Source organism: Manis pentadactyla, chromosome 12 (assembly GCF_030020395.1).
Source record: "Manis pentadactyla isolate mManPen7 chromosome 12, mManPen7.hap1, whole genome shotgun sequence".
In the NCBI taxonomy this organism is placed as follows: Eukaryota; Metazoa; Chordata; class Mammalia; order Pholidota; family Manidae; genus Manis; species Manis pentadactyla.
In genome coordinates this window covers 16473991-16483418 of record NC_080030.1, presented here as the reverse complement: position 1 = coordinate 16483418, position 9428 = coordinate 16473991, and positions in this window count along the sequence as shown.

Here is a 9428-nt window from a genome sequence, read left to right as displayed (position 1 = left end):
CAGTGGAGGAGACAATAAATGAAATAGAAACTAGAGAAGAGGAATACAAAGAAGCTAAGGCATAGAGAAAAAAAGGATCTCTAAAAATGAAAGAATATTGAGAGATCTGTGACCAATCCAAGCAGAACAATATTCGCATTATATGGATACCAGAAGAAGAAGAGAGAGAGAAAGGGATAGAAAGTGTCTTTGAGGAGGTAGTTGCTGAAAACTTCCCAAATCTGGGGAAGGAGATAGTCTCTCAGTCCATGGAGATCCACAGATCTCCCAACACAAGGGACTGAAGGAAGAGAACACCAAGACACATAGTAATTAAAATGGGAAAGATTGAGGATAAAGACAGACTGTTAAAAGCAGCCAGAGGCAGAAATAAGATCACATACAAAGGAAAGCCCATCAGGCTAACATCAGACTTCTCAGCAGAAACCTAACAGGCCAGAAGGGAGTGGCATGATGCATTTAATGCCATGAAGCAGAAGGGCCTGGAAACAAGATTACTTTATCCAGCGAGATTATCATTTAAATTTGAAGGAGGGATTAAACAATTTCCAGATAAGCAAAAGTTGAGAGAGTTTACCTCCCACAAAGCATCTTGGCAGTCTATTTTGGAGGTACTGCTATAGATGGAAGTGGTCCTAGGGTTGGATAGTTGTCACCAGAGGTAGTAAAGCCATGGTAGGGGGGGACAGAGCAGCTGATTGCAAGGCAAATGCAAAATTAAATAGACTATCCCCCAAGTTAATCAAGGGATAGACAAAAAGTACAGAATTTGGTACTGAATATATAAAGAATGAAGAAGAAAGTAAAAGGAAGAGAAGTAGAAAAGAAACTTTAGATTTTGTTTGTAACACCTTACTAAATGAGTTAAGTTAGACTCTTAGATAGTAAGGAATGTAACCTGGAACCTTTGGTAACCACAAATCTAAAGCATGAAACGGCAATAAGTATGTACCTATGGATAATCACCCCAAATGTAAATGGACTGAATGCACCAATCAAAAGACATAGAGTCACTGAATGGATAAAAAAAGCAAGACCCATCTATATGATGCTTATAAGAGACTCACCTCAAGCCCAAAGACTTGCGCAGACTAAAAGTCAAGGAACGGAAAAAGATATTTCATGCAAACAATAGGGAGAAAAAAGCAGGTGTTGTAATACTAGTATCAGACAAAATCAACTTCAAAATAAAGAAAGTAACAAGACATAAAGAAGGACATTACATAATGATAAAGGGTACTGTCCAACAAGAGGATATAACCATTATAAATATATATGCACCCAACACAGGAACACCAGCATATGTGAAACAAATACTAACAGAAATAACAGAGCAAATAGAATGCAATGCATTCATTTTAGGAGACTTCAACACACCATTCATTCCAAATGACAGATCCACAAGACAGAAGATAAGTAAGGACACAGAGGCACTGAACAACACACTAGAACAGATGGACCTAATAGACATCTACAGAACTCTACATCCAAAAGCAACAGGATACACATTCTTCTCAAGTGCACATGGAACATTCTCCAGAATAGACCACATACTAGGCCACAAAAAGAGCCTCAGTAAATTCCAAAAAATTGAAATTCTACCAACCAACATTTCAGAACACAAAGGTATAAAACTAGAAATAAATTGTACAAAGAAAGCAAAAAGGCTCACAAACACATTGAAGCTTAACAATACGCTTCTAAATAGTCAATAGATCAATGACCTAATTAAAATGGAGATCCAGCGATATATGGAAATAAATGACAACAACAACACAAAGCCCCAACTTCTGTGGGATATAGCAAAAGCAGTCTTAAGAGGAAAGTATATAGCAATCCACGCATATTTAAAGAAGAAAGAACAAACCCAAGTGAATAGTCTAATGTCACAATTATCGAAATTGGAAAAAGAAGAACAAATGAGGCCTGAGGTCCTTAGATGGAGGGACATTATAAACATCAGAGAAGAAATAAATAAAATTGGGAAGAATAAAATAATAGGAAATATCAGTGAAACCAACAGCTGGTCCTTTGAGAAAATAAACAAAATAGATAAGCCTCTAGCCAGAGTTATTAAGAGAAAAAGAGAATCAACACACATCAGAGGAATCAGAAACGAGAAAGGAAACATCACAATGGAGCCAACAGAAATACAAAGAATTATAAGAGACTAGTATGAGAACATATATACTAAGAAGCTCGAAAACCTAGAAGAAATGGACAACTTCTTAGAAAAATGCAATCTTCCAAACTGACCAAGGAAGAAACACAAAATCTAACCAAACCAATTACCAGCAAAGAAATTGAAGAGGTAATCAAAAAACTACCCAAGAGGAAAAACCCCAGGCCAGATGGATTTACTTCGGAATTTTATCAGACATACAGAGAAGATATAATACCCATTCTCCTTAGAGTTATCAAAAAAATAGAAAAGGATGTAATACTCCCAAACCAAGTGGGATTCATCCCAGGGATTCAAGGATGGTACAATGTTAGAAAATCCATCAACATAACCCAGCACATTAAAAAAAGAAAGACAAAAAAGCAAATGATCATCTCCATAGAAGCTGAAAAAGCATTTGAAAAAATTCAAACTGCATTCATGATAAAAACTCTCAGAAAAATGGGTGTAGAGGGCAAGTACCTCAACATAATAAATGCCATATACGATAAACACACAGCCAACATCATACTGAAAAGTGAGAAGCTGAAAGATTTTCCTCTGAGATTGGGAACAAGACAGAGATGCCCACTCTCCCCACTGTTATTTAACATAGTACTGGAGTTCCTAGCCATGGCAATTAGACAAAACATATAGATACAAGGAATCCAGATTGGTAAAGAAGAAGTTAAACTATCACTATTTGCAGATGACATTATATTGTACATAAAAACCCTAAAGACTCCAATCCAAAACTACTAGAACAGATATCAGAATAGAGAAAAGTTGCAGGATACAAAATTAACACATAGAAATCTGTTACTTTCCTCTACACTAACAATAAACCAATAGAGAGAGAAATTGGGAAACAATTCCATTCACAATTGCATCAAAAAGAATAAAATACTTGGGAATAAACCTAACCAAAGAAGTTAAAGACCTATACCCTGAAACCTATAAGACACTCTTAAGAGAAATTAAAGAGGACATTAACAAATGGAAACTCATCCCATGCTCTTGGCTAGGAAGAATTAATATAATCAAAATAGTCGTCCTGCCCAAAGCAATATACAGATTTGATGCAATCCCTGTCAAATTACCAACAGTATTATTCAACAAACAGGAACAAATAATTCAAAAATTCATATCGAAACACCAAAGAACCCGAATAGCCAAAGCAATCCTGAGAAAGAAGAATAAAGTTGGGGTTATCTCACTCCTCAACTTCATGCTCTACTACAAAGACACAGTAATCAAGACAATTTGGTACTGGTACAAGAACAGAGCCACAGACCAGTGGAACAGATTAGATACTCCAGACATTAACCCAAACATATATGGTCAACTAATATTTGATAAAGGGGCCATAGACATACAATGGGGAAATGACAGTCGCTTCAACAGATGGTGCTGGCAAAACTGTACACCTACATGTAAGAGAATGAAACTGGATCACTGTCTAACCCCATACACAAAAGAAAATTCAAAATGGATCAAATACTTGAATACAAGTCATAAAACCAAAAAACTCTTAGAACAAAACATAGGCAAAAATCTCTTAGACATAAACATTAGCGACTATTTCATGAACATATCTCCCCGGGCAAGGGAAACAACAGCAAAAATGAACAAGTGGGAATATATCAAGCTGAAAAGCATCTGTACACAAAGGACACCATCAATAGAACAAAAATGTACCGTACAGTATGGGAGAATATATTTTAAAATGACACATCCGATAAAGGCTTGACATCCACAATATATAAAGAGCTCACACGCCTCAACAAACAAAAAACAAATAACCCAATTCAAAAATGGGCAGAGGAACTGAACAGACAGTTCTCCAAAACAGAAATACAGATGGCCAACAGACACATGAAAAGATGCTCCACATCACTAATTATCAGAGAAATGCAAATTAAAACTACAATGAGGTATCACCTCACACCACTAAGGATGGCTGCCATCCAAAAGACAAACAACAACAAATGTTGGCGAGGCTGTGGAGAAAGGGGAACCCTCCTACACTGCTGGTGGGAATGTAAGTTAGTTCAACCATTGTGGAAAGCAGTATGGAGGTACATCAAAATGCTCAAAACAGAAATACCATTTGACCCAGGAATTGCACTCCTAGGAATTTACCCTAAGAATGCAGCAATCAAGTATGAGAAAGATCAGTGCACCCCTATGTTTATCACAGCACTATTTACAATAGCCAAGAATTGGAAGCAACCTAAATGTCCATCGATAGATGAATGGACAAAGAAGACGTGGTACATATACACAATGGAATACTACTCAGCCATAAGAAAAGGGCAAATCCTACCATTTGCAGCAACATGGATGGAGCTGGAGGGTATTATGCTCAGTGAAACAAGCCGAGCGGAGAAAGAGAAATACCAAATGATTTCACTTATCTGTGGAATATAAGAACAAAGGAAAAACTGAAGGAACAAAACAGCGGCAGAATCACAGAACTCAAGAATGGACTAACAGGTACCAAAGGGAAAGGGACTGGGGATGATGGGTGGGTAGGGAGGGATAAGGGGGGGTAGAAGTACGGGGGTATTAAGATTAGCATGCATGGGGGGTAGGAGAAAAGGGTGGGCTGTACAACACAGAGAAGGCAAGCAGTGATTCTACAATATTTTGCTATGCTGATGGACAGTGACTGAAAGGGATTTATAGGGGAGACCTGGTATAGGGGAGAGCCTAGTAAACATAATATTCGTCATGTAAGTGTAGATTAGTAATACCAAAAACAAAACAAAACAAAAAACAAACAAACAACCGAAAAAGGGTATTTCCTGTGTGGTAAACTCCAATGAGTTGTACACAACGGTATAAAGGGCATATAAAAGTGTAGTCAAAGGGTCTGTTTGTGTTTATACAGAGGATCAAAGCCTAATTGGGCTACCCCGAAAATGAACTAAGATATGATATGAAAAAGAACTTCCAACATCAGCACTCTCTGGAAGACTCATGCCAGAAGATGATCATCAAAAAACCCCAACAAAGATCCATGCACTGCTACAGCTGTAGATGCACTCATCCCACCAGCTCCTGGACTTGTCATGGGAATGAGGAAGGAGATATCTAAGCTGGCCTGTGCATACAGTAAAACAACACATTTCACTGGATCTATACTGTTGGAACTCAGCCAAGAATTAGGAGGAGTGCAAATTGTAGTGCTCCAAATCTTACAACTACAGACTATTTACTGTTAAAAGAACATATGGGATGTGAACATTCCCCAGGAATGGGTTGTTTTAATTTGTCTGATTTCTCTCAGACTGTTCAAGTTCAGTTGGACAATATCCACCATATCATAGATAAGTTTTCACAAATGCCTAAGGTGCCTAACTGGTTTTCTTGGTTTCACTGGAGATGGCTGGTAATTACAGATATGCTTTGGTTAAGTAACTATACTCCTATTATGTTAATGTGTGTGCACAATTTAAGTAGTAGCTTGAAACCTAAACATGCTGATGTTACTCTACAAGGAGATATGTTAAAGAAATAATCAATCTTCCATTTTTTCTTACACCTGCTACTTCTATATCTTTTCTTCTTCTTTCCTAATTACAACCCTTAAACAGAATTCATGCCTCATATCAAATTTACTGAGTATCATAATTCTTCCAAGTGGTAAGGATACCTCAAGAAAAATGCTGGGCATAGAAGCTACAGGGCATAAATATGCAAAGAAGTAAAAAGCTAACCATTTCAAACGATAAGGCTTCTCTCTCACTTACCAACTTTACATTTCCCTGTATGGCCCTGGAAGATGACTGGTTAGACAGAGACGGGTAAGATTCCTCAAGGGAGGAACAACCTAAGACAGGCACAGTCTCAGGGGGGTCATCAGGTGAGAAATTGGGAATCAACAGAGGTTAGGCTTAGAACCTCCCTCCCCCTGTTCTGAGAGAAATCTTCTGCATACGTGGATATTTTATTGCCCTTGTCTAGCTTGGATTAACACATAGTCTACAGGCACACACCTTATCATCTACATTTGCTCCCTTACAACACTAAACTATCTTTTCTACCTTTATCTTGTATCTACCTACCACTTCAGCATTTTATTAAAAATAATAATAATAAAGAGAGAAATGTGGTATCCACATATAAATCAAGTATTAAAATCAAATGTGTATTCATATTTGAACTGACTGTTTATAGGTCATAATGCATGAGCAAAACCGAAAGTTTCTGTGATGACTGCCCTTGTACTGTTCACCATGTAACTTAGTCACTGTGTAAGAATTTCTTCTCCCTGTAAGAACTTGTTTGTTATGCCTCAGAAGATTGGAGACTGACGAAAATTAGGCTTGGGGTGGATTAATGATTGTGCATTGAGCATTGACTCCCCTAAACAGAATTTTATTGTTGTTAACAACAATTTGATAAATAAATATGAGAAATGCTCTCACAAAAAAAATAAAAATAAAATAGTACACACTTCCAATGGTAAAATAAGTAAGTAACCGAGATGTAATTTATTGCATAAGGAATATAGTTAAGATATTGTAACAGCTTGGTATGGTGATAGCTGGTACCTAGAACTGTCATGTATATAAATGTTGAATCACTATGTTGTACACCTGTAACTAATGTAATGTAATACTGTGTGTCAACTACCCTTCAATAAAAAATAATTATTTACAAAAAAAACACCAAAAAACAGAAACAAAAAAAAACCTTTGTTTAATACATTTTGTGATTCATCACTCTTGTTACTTGTCACTCTGGGTCATCAAATTAAAATGTGTGATGTATCATTTATGACATAATTTTCTCTTTTCAATTAGGCATTTTGATGAGCGCATATATATTACACATGAATGTATATTCCTATGCATATGCATATATATGCACATATATTTGTTTATATATATGTATATAATATATGTGTATTATGTAGACACATACATATATATATATATATTTATGTAAGAAAAATTTGAAGTAAACCCGGGAAAAATATTCATGACTGGTGGTGTGAAAAGTGAAGGAGGGAAATGGAATAGAACATAAAGAATTTATCTTCTATCTGAATTTTGACATTAGGAAGATAAATTGAATGGGAACATGTTTATATTTGTAAATTTTGTTTTTTTTGCTCCTATTCTGTACAACTCTGCATCTCTAAGTATCTCACATGCTAATAGGGATACCAGGGGAGGGCAGGTGTAGCCTGTAGGGTCAGCTTGGTTGTCTACATTGTTCCCCTTCCTCTTCATCACTGGGAACAGGAAACGAACAGAGACATGCCCCATCAAGTTATCAGGGAGAGAAAAAGAATGCAAACGTAAGAAGAAATTGACCAGGCTCCCTATAGTCTTCGACTAGTAGACAAAGACCTCTCCCTCTCTGCTCCCAAACATGACCAAGGAGAATTCCTATTACCTGAATTACAAGACTAAAGGGAAATAATTTAGTGCTCCCCGGGATGTTGAGATATAAAAATCAAGCTTTGTCTGTGCAAAATAATTTTCCCTAGGACATGGCTCCATTATGCTATATACTGAAAGTCACAGGAAAGAAACAACAGACCCTCAATGGAGTTATTGTCCCCCATGACAGCAAATCCAGACTTAGTTACATAATCAACCTGTCCCAAGAATGTGACCTCTTAACAGTTGATCTGAGAGTTCCTTACCAGCACTAGGGAGGTAATCTGCACAATAAACCCTGCCAGACCGTTCCCCCAAAAGAGATGCCCTGGCCTGAAATAATCCATCTTTTTTTCTTTTCTTAATAATTTCCTTGCCCTGCACTCATGCCTATAAAACCTCCCACCTCTCTACCTGCTGGATGGGATGCTGTCAATGACATGCTTGATAAACTAATTACGTCTTCAAATGACCTCAACTGAATTTTGCCTTTTAACATGCCCAGTGTACAAATGGACAGTTTATTTATCACAGAAGTGAAGTGGGATTACAGTAACAGGATGGACTATTTATTAAAAAGAACAGAGCCATAAAAATGAACTTTATTCCTGCCTCACATCAAAGACAAAACTAAATTGCAGATGGATAGTTTTGTAGCCAAACTACAAATTCTTCAGATTCAAATAACTAGGGATTTCACAAATAAAGGTATTATGAAAAATATGGACAAATTTAGCTATATCAAAACTAAGCAGTTCTGTTCATTCATAAAACTCTATAAAGGATATGCAAAAGCAAGCCACACAGCTAAAGAATCAGCAACGCATGTGGGTAGGAAGATTTAATATTGTCAAAATGACCGTCCTGCCCAAAGTAATTTAGAGATTCAGTGCTATCCCTATCAAAATTATAACAGCACTTTTCAATGAACCAGAGCAAATAGTTCTAAAATTCAAATGCAAGCAAAAAGACCCAAATAGCCAAAACAATCCTGAGAAAGTATAACAAAGCTGGAGGGATTATACTCCCTGACTTTAAGTTATATGACAAAGCAACAGTAATTAAAACAGTATGGTACTGACACAAGATTAGACCCATCTATCAACAGGAAAGAAAGCAAGAACTCGGATATAAATGCATGCATATATGGTCAGTTAATATACGATAAAGGAGACATGAACATAGAATGGTCAAAAGATAGCCTTTCAATAATTGTTGTTGGGAAAAGAGCTACGTGTAAGAGAATGTAATTGGATTTCTGCCTAACTTCATACACATATGTCAACTCAAAATGGATCAAAGACCTGAATGCAAGGCATTTAACCATAAAACTCTTAGAAGAAAGCAAAGGAAAACACATCTTGGTCAAAAGTATAGAGCAGTCTTTTTCCAGACACATTTCCTCAGGCAAGAGAAACACAATACAAAGTGAACAAGTAGGAAAATATCAAACTAAAAAGCTTCTGCACAGCAAAGTACACTATCAAAAGAAAAAAAGGTAAACTACAATGTGGGCGATTACATTCATAAATGATTTCCATAAGGAAAACATGGTAAATATACACAATTGAATTTTATTCTGCCATGAATAAAGAAAGAAATCTTACTGTATGCAACAACATAGATGGTTCTGGAGGGTATTATGCTAAGTGAACAAGCCAGGTGAAGAAAGACAAATACCATATGATTTCATTTATTTGTGGAATCTAAAATCAAAACAAAAAATTTCAGTAGATTAATTGCAGTAGAGACAGAGAAGAGACTGGTGGTTACGACGGGGGAGTGGTTGGGATGGGTGAAAAGAGAGAGTGAAGGGCATAAACAGCATGGAAATTCTCAATCATAATATAAGTTGGTCACCGGGATTGTAG